At 51.2% G+C, this 7498-nt stretch overlaps 1 protein-coding gene across 1 annotated transcript in view; it reads left to right on the top strand.

Moving 5' to 3' along the window:
- The first annotated feature begins 6109 nt into the window (after positions 1-6109).
- CTNNA1 (catenin alpha 1) overlaps positions 6110-7498 on the top strand; it is a 175551-nt gene continuing 174162 nt past the window's right edge. The window contains exon 1 of the mRNA XM_017500916.2: positions 6110-6224. The gene's annotated coding sequence lies outside the window, so the exon portion shown is untranslated. The remainder of the gene's footprint in view (positions 6225-7498) is intronic.

The raw sequence follows: 7498 nt of genomic DNA, 5'->3' as shown, positions 1-7498 counted from the left end.
TTTTGAGATGGAGTCTCACTCTGTCACCCCGGCTGGAGTGCAGTGAGGTGAGCTCGGCTCATTGCAACCTCCACCTCCCAGGTTCAAACAATTCTCTGGCCTCAGCCTCCCAAGTAGGTGGGAGTACAGGCATGTGCCATCACGTCCGGCTCATTTTTTCTATTTTTAGTAGAGACGGGGTTTCACCATGTAAGCCAGGATGGTCTTGCTCTCCTGACCTTGTGATCCGCCTGCCTCTGCCTCCCAAAGTGCTAGGATTACAAATGTGAGTCACCTCACCCAGCCTATGAAAATAGTTTTTACCTCATCACTCGTTGAAAAGGTCTCAGGGATGTCCAGACTATACTTTGAGAATCCTTGCTCTAACATTTATAGGGTAGGAGGAATTAGAAAGCATCATCAATGGAAACTAAGAAGTTTAGCCAGGAGGGCTGGAGGAAAATCAGGAAAGTCTGGTGCCCTCGAGGCCCGATGAGGAAAGTGTTTCAAGGAGGAGATTGACCAAATGCTACTGATTGTACAAGTCAACTGAGGAAGGAGACTGACCAATAGATTTTGCAACATGGAGGCCATCAGGGACCTTGATAAAAGCAGTTTTGGTGGAGAGGCAAGTGCTAAAGCCAGACTGGAGGTGGTGTCAACACACAAAGGTCACTTCTAAGCTCTCTGAACCCCAGAGTACTTAATTTACCCCCAAGCCTACATGTATCTCTCCCCTATCTTCACAGTTGCCTTTCTTTTTTCCTGGTTTACGTGTGTGTGCGTGTGTGTGTGTGTGTGTGTGCGTGTTTTGACACAGGAGCTCACTCTGTTGCTAGGGCTGGAGTGCAGTGATGTGATCTTGGCTCACCGCAGCCTCCACCTCCCTGGCTCAAGTGATCCTCCCACCTCAGCCCCATCCACGTAGCTGGGACTACAGGTGCGTGCCACCACACTTGGTTAATTTTTGTATCTTTTGTAGAGACAGGGTTTTAATAAGTTGTCTAGGTTGGTCGTGAACTCCTGAGCGCAAGCGATCCTCCCGCCTCAGCCTCCCACCGTGCTGGGATTACAGGCACGAGACCCTGTGCCCGGTCAGTTTACCTGTTTTAATACCTGTCTTCATCATTACACTTTAAGTGGTGTGAAAACAGGGATCAAGTCAGTTTCATTCAGTTTTTATTCACTTCCTCAGCACACAGCAAGTGCCTGGGCTATAGAGAATGCTCCAGCCTTCTCTAGTACTGTAAGCAGTGTGATTCTCTTTAGGCACACTGCAAATCTCTCATATTCTTTCTGTCACCTTACCCTTCTTTTCCCAAAACAAACCGTGCAATTTCATCTTCAAGGTCCCATGCTTAGAAAGACCCCATGCTGGCCGGATGCGGTGGCCCACACCTGTAATCTCAGCACTTTGGGAGGCAGAGGCAGGCAGATCACGAGGTCAAGAGATTGAAACTATCCGGGCCAACAGGGTGAAACCCTGTCTCTACTAAAAATACAAAAATTAGCTGGGTGTGGTGGCCTGTACCTGCAGTCCCAGCTACTCAGGAGGCTCAGGCAGGAGAATTGCTTGAACCCGGGACGTGGAGGTTGCAGTGAACTGAGCTCACGCCACCGTGCTCCAGCCTGGCGACAGAGTAAGACTTTGTCTCAAAAAATAAAATAATAATAATAAAGAAAGAGCTCATGCTTGGTTTAATACTCTGCTGTAGCTGTCTTAAAACGGTTAATAATTTTGAACAAGGGGCTTTAAAAATTAAGTATCTTGTCCTGAGTGAAGTGGTGAATTTGCAAAGTTATGGAGCATAATCCTTTAACTCTGTTTCTTGTTACTTCATCCAAAAACTTATTGACTGATTACTATTGTGTTAGGCTGTTCTTGCATTGCTATAAAGAAATACCTGAGACTGTGTAATTTATAAAGAAAAAATGGGCCAGGCATGGTGGCTTATGCCTGTATCCCAGCACTTTGGGAGGCTGAAGCAGGCGTATCACCTGAGGTCAAGAGTTTGAGACCAGCCTGGCCAATATGGTAAAGCTCTGTCTCTATTAAAAATACAAAAATTAGCTGAGCATGGTGATGAGCACTTGTAATTCTAGCTACTTGCAAGGCTGAGGTAGGAGAATTGCTTGAATCCAGGAGGCAGAGATTGCAGTGAGCCAAGATCGCTCCACTGCACTCCAGCCTGGGTGACAAAAGTGAAACTCTGTCACACACACACAAAAAAAAAAGAAAAGAAAAAACGTTTAATTGGCTCATGGTTCTGCAGGCTATATAAGCAAGTCTTGGGCATCTGCTCTGCTTTCTGGATAGGCCTCACGGAGCTTTTTACTCATGGTGGAAGGTGAAGCTGGAGCAGGCATGTTGCATGCTAAAACCAGGAGCAGGAAGGGGCTGAGGTGCCACACCTTTTGTTTTGTTTTTGAGACAGGCTCTCACTTCACTGCCCAGGTTGTAGTATAGTGGTGCAATCATGGCTCACTGCAGCCTCAACCTCCCCAGGCTCAGGTGATCTTCCCACCTTAGCCCACCAGGTAGCTGGGACTACAGGCTCACACCACCACACCTGGCTAATTTTTTCTTTTCCTTTCTTTTCTTTTTTGATACAGAGTTTTGCTTTTGTTGCCCAGGTTGGAGTGCAATGGTATAATCTTGATTCCACCTCTGCTTCCTGGGTTCAAGTGATTCTCCTGTCTCAGCCTCCCAAATAGCTGAGATTACAGATGGGTGCACCATGCCTGGCCTAATTTTGTATTTTTATTTATTCATTTATTTATTTTTTTACAAGATGCGGTTTCACCATGATGGCCAGGCTGGTCTTGAATTCCTGGCTTCAGGTGATCCACTCACCTCGGCCTCCCAAAGTGCTAGGATTACAGGTGTGAGTCACCGCACCCGGCCCTAATTTTGTATTTTTAATAGAGACGGGCTTTCACCAGGTTAACCAGGCTGGTCTTGAACTCCTGACCTCAGGTGATCTGCCTGCCTTGGCCTCCCAAAGTGCTGGGATTATAGGTGTGAGCCACCGTGTGTGGCCTGCCTGGCTAATTTTTTTTTTGTATTTTTTGTAGAGATGGGATTTTACCATGCTGCTTAGGCTGGTCTCAAACTCCAGGGCTCAAGCCATCTGCCTGCCTTGGCTTCTCAAAGTGTTGGGATTACAGGCACAAGCTACTGTGCCTGGTCAGTGCCACACTTTAAAACAACCATATTTCATGAGAATTCCCTTAGTACTGGGAGGACAGCACCAAGCTGTCAGGAATCCTCCTCCGTGACCCAAACACCCTCCCACCAGCCCCACCTCCAACACTGGGGATTACAGTTCAACATGAGATTTGGGTGGGGACAAATGTCCAAAATATATCAATTATGTTCTGAGTTAGCCAGGTAAAGTAGGGGGTCGCCAAAGCCACCCTAGGCAGAGGGGACTACAGACCCTGCAGCCAGAAACAGGACAGGGGTAGTTGGAAAAGAATGACCTTGTCAGAGTTTGCCTTTGCCTTTTTTTTTTTGAGACCGAGTCTCACTGTGTTGCTCAGGCTGGAGTGCAGTGATGCATCATGGTTCACTGCAGCCTTGACCTCCCAGGCTCAAGCGATTCTCCCACCTTAGCCTCCCAAGTAGCTGGGACTACAGGTAGGTGCCACCACATCCAGCTATTTTTTTTGTTTTTGTTTTGTAGAGATGGGGCTCTGTCATGTTGCCCAGGTTGGTCTTCTGAGCTCACATGATCCACCCACCTTGGCCTCCCAAAGTGCTAGGGATTACTTACGTGAGCCACTGTACCCAGCATTTTTTTTTTTTTTTTTTTTTTTTTAGGGGGCTTTCTCTTTTTTTTTTTTTTTTTTTTTTTTTTCTTTTTTTTTATTTTTCTTTTGTTACTTTTTCCTTTTTTTTTTTTTTTTTTTTTTTTTTGAGACGGAGTCTTGCTCTGTCTTCAGGCTGGAGTGTAGTGGCACCATCTCAGCTCACTGCAACCTCCACCTCCTGGGTTCAAGCAATTCTGTCTCAGCCTCCCAAGTAGCTGGGACTATAGGTGCCCACCACCACGCCCACCTAATTTTTATATTTTTAGTAAAAACAGGGTTTCACCATGTTGGCCAGGATGGTCTCAATCTCTTGACCTTGTGATCTGCCCGCCTCAGCCTACCAAAGTGCTGGGATTACAGGCAGGAGCCAAGGGGTCCACTGCCTCTTTTGCTTAAAGGTGGTTATCTCCCCACTTCATGGTCTTATGGCCCTTTGTCAGCATCTCTTAACTAGCACAGGCCCACAGTGCTTTGAATTACAGTGACACCTTCACCCACAGATGTTCACTGGGCACTCCCTAGGGGATGGGCAATGTGTTGGACGCTGTAGGAGATACAGCTCATGCTTTTCAGAAGTTTGGATTCCCTTGGGGGAGAGGGAGATGTAAGGAGTAAAGGGTAAACATGGTGAGGGCAGGTCTCCCTAGCACCCTGCTCTCTGTTCTGCATAAGGCCAGCAGTGGACATTGTTGTCTTGCATTATTTCAGATTTATAGGCCAATAATGAAATCCATCTTGTTCATTATGCCGTGAGCAGGGGAAACAGCATTAGAGTTTTCTATACGAGGCTGATAGTGAGCAAGTAGTATTTTTTGTTTTTTTGTGTTATTTTGCTTTGTAATTTTTTGTTTTTGGAGTATTCACCAAGAAAATAAGAAAAGGTGAGAATAAAGTTCCCTAAATGACCAGAGGGATAGAGATACAAGTCAGGTCCCTCAGGTTTGTCGGTGGTGGTGGTGGGGGGAACAAGCTGGGAGGGGAGGATGAGCTGGAGGCGGGGCAGGAACAAGCTTAGTAAGGGACATCTGCTGTGGTGCCTCTTCTGTGTTTGTTTTGTAAATGTCCTCCCGGCAAGGTGGCTCACGCCTGTAATCCCAGCACTTTGGGAGGCTAAGGAGGATGTCTTGAGTCCTTGAGTTTGAGACCAGAGGGAGTGTGTAGTTCTAGTTACTCCGGAGGCTGAGGTGGGAAGGTCGGTTGTCCAGGAATTTGAGGTTGCGGTGAGCGGTGATCACGACACTGCACACCAGCCTAGGGGACAGAGGAAGACCCTGTCTTAGAAACAGAGAAAAGAAAAGAAAAGAAGAAAAGAAAAGAAAAGAAAAGAAAAAAAAGCTGGGCGCGGTGGCTCACTCCTGTAATCCCAGCACTTTGGGAGGCTGAGGCGGGCGGATCACGAGGTCAGGAGATCAAGACTTGGCTAACAACCTGAAACCCCGTCTCTACTAAAAACACAAAAATTAGCCGGGCGTGGTGGCAAGCGCCTGTAGTCCCAGCTACTCCGGAGGCTGAGACAGGAGTATCGCCTGAACCTGTGAGGCGGAGGTTGCAGTGAGCCAAGATCGCGCCACTGCACTCCAGGCTGGGAGACAGAGCGAGACTCCGTCTCAAAAAGAAAAAAGAAAGAAAGAAAAAAAGAGAAATGTCCTTAATTAAGAGGGCTTCGGGTGTCCGCATCTGCGGAGTGAGGGGACGGGTTAGGTGAATTCTGAGGGCGCTTCCACCTCACATTATGAAAGGTCCTTAGAGTCAGATCCTAGTTTTACTCTGTCCCGAAGCAGTGGGGCCTTTCCTTGGCCTCCGCTTCTCCTTCTGTAAACCAGGGAGTGGGCCTAGATCACTTTTCCAGGAGCCTGTGGCTCCGGGACACCTGTGACACTCTGGAGCGGAGCGTGCCCAGGACCCTGCGTCGCCGCGGCGCGTCTCTGGGACTCGGCCAGTGTTGGGGCCCGCGCCCCGAGCCTCACCTGGGCGCCGAGCCTTGACTCACCTGCCCCCCCCCCGCCCTCCCCGCCCGCGGGCTGTTCCAGGAGTCACCGCTCCTCCTTCCTCTCCGGGTCACTCCCGGCCTAAGCTCCCACCAGGGGTCGGGGAGGAAGGAATTCTGAGGTGGGCTGCGGAGAGGAAGAGCTCCCTCGGGGGTCCCGGGCCGGCGCTGCCAGACTCTTCGCAGTGGGGTCCCTAAGCGGAGGCCGTAACGGCCGGGAAGAGCTGGCGGGGCAGCAGCGGGAGGTGCCGGGAAGAGCGGGCCGGAGGGAGGTGCCGGGAAGGGCGGGCGGGGCCCGGGCCGGGGCCGGGGCGGGGGCCGCGCGGGGGCGGGGGCAGGGGCGCGGGGCGGCCCATTTCCTCCTCGGAGCTGGACTGGAGGGAGACAAAGCAGCGGCCGTCGGCTTCGGGCCTCCGGAATCCAGCGCTCGCCCTACTCGCCGCAGGTAACTTTGCACCTCCCTCCCCGCGGGCGCGGGCTCTCCGGCCAGGCCGAGAGGGTCCTTGGGCCGGGCCGTCCCAAGCTGGGCCCCGCGAGCGGCGGGCCGGTGGGCTGGCGGGGCGCGGTCTCTTCGGCGACGTCGCCGGGAATTGGGCTCCGGGCGGGCCGGCGGTCCCTTTCCCCGCGGAGTCCGAGCCTGGCGCCCGGGCGGGCGCGGCCGGCGGCACTTCCCGGCGCTCGGGTTGTCGGGGGGCCGCGGCGGCTGGGGAGGAGAAGCCACAGGCCCAGTGCCGCCGCCGCCTTTCGTCTTGGAAAAGTTTTCTCGCGGTTTCCAAACTTTGTTGCTGCGGCCTCCGCGCGCGCGCCTGTCCTGCACCGGGCCCCTCGGCCGCCTTCCTTCCGTGGGGCGGCGCGTCTGGGACCCGCTTTCCGGGGAAGTGATTGTCGTCCGGTTCCGAGGCTTCCCTGCCCCCTCCCCTTCCCCCCCGCCGAGTCTTCCCGGCGGGGCGGCGGCGCGGACGCTGGCTCCGCGAACCCGGAGGCCGTAGCCCGTAGCCCGGAGCCCGGAGCCCGGGCGTCTCCCAGACATCTTCGCTGTAGGCGTGCCACACCCGTGTGGACTTTTGGCGTGACCGTCCACCTGGACTCAGGGATTTACTCAGCCTTCCTGGGTTTCTTGTCGGTTGGACGCACTTCGCTTCCGGCCCTAGTTTTCGGGAGCAGCATTCGAGATTTTTTTTTTTAATTGTTGACTTTTAAAGGAGCGTGTATGTGCGTGCGAGTGTGAAGCACTTGTTGGAAAAAATGTTGCCCGAATGAATGCCTGACCTTTGCTTGGCTGCAGTGGCTTCCCAGTAATGCAGGCGGCGGTTGGCCCAGTTCCAGGGTTGACTCCCTCTTGTGTCTTCCTGCATCTTGGTCAATTTTTTTTTTGTGTGTGTGCCTGTGTTCTGTACATAATTTACAATTATTTGGAAAAGAGCGAGATATGTTAAGTCTCCAACTAAATTCGGGGCATTTTATATTTATGATGAAGGAAATGCTTACGTCATTGTATTGTTGGGACAGGATAGGCATTTTGTGGAGTGGATGTTTGTGTTAAGTTAGAAGTGATTTTTTAAAGACTGGACAGGTGGGTGTTACTTTAAGGAACGGAATTTGTAAATCAAATTAATTAGGATGTGTTATTTTGTTTTACAGGAGGAATGAGTCTAGGAATTATCCGTAGTTTCTGCCTTATTATTTACCCATTTGGACTTTTTTTTTTTTTTTTTTTTG

The sequence above is a fragment of the Cebus imitator genome, unplaced genomic scaffold (assembly GCF_001604975.1).
Source record: "Cebus imitator isolate Cc_AM_T3 unplaced genomic scaffold, Cebus_imitator-1.0 Scaffold274, whole genome shotgun sequence".
NCBI lineage: Eukaryota > Metazoa > Chordata > Mammalia > Primates > Cebidae > Cebus > Cebus imitator.
This window is presented reverse-complemented; position numbering and strand designations above follow the sequence as displayed.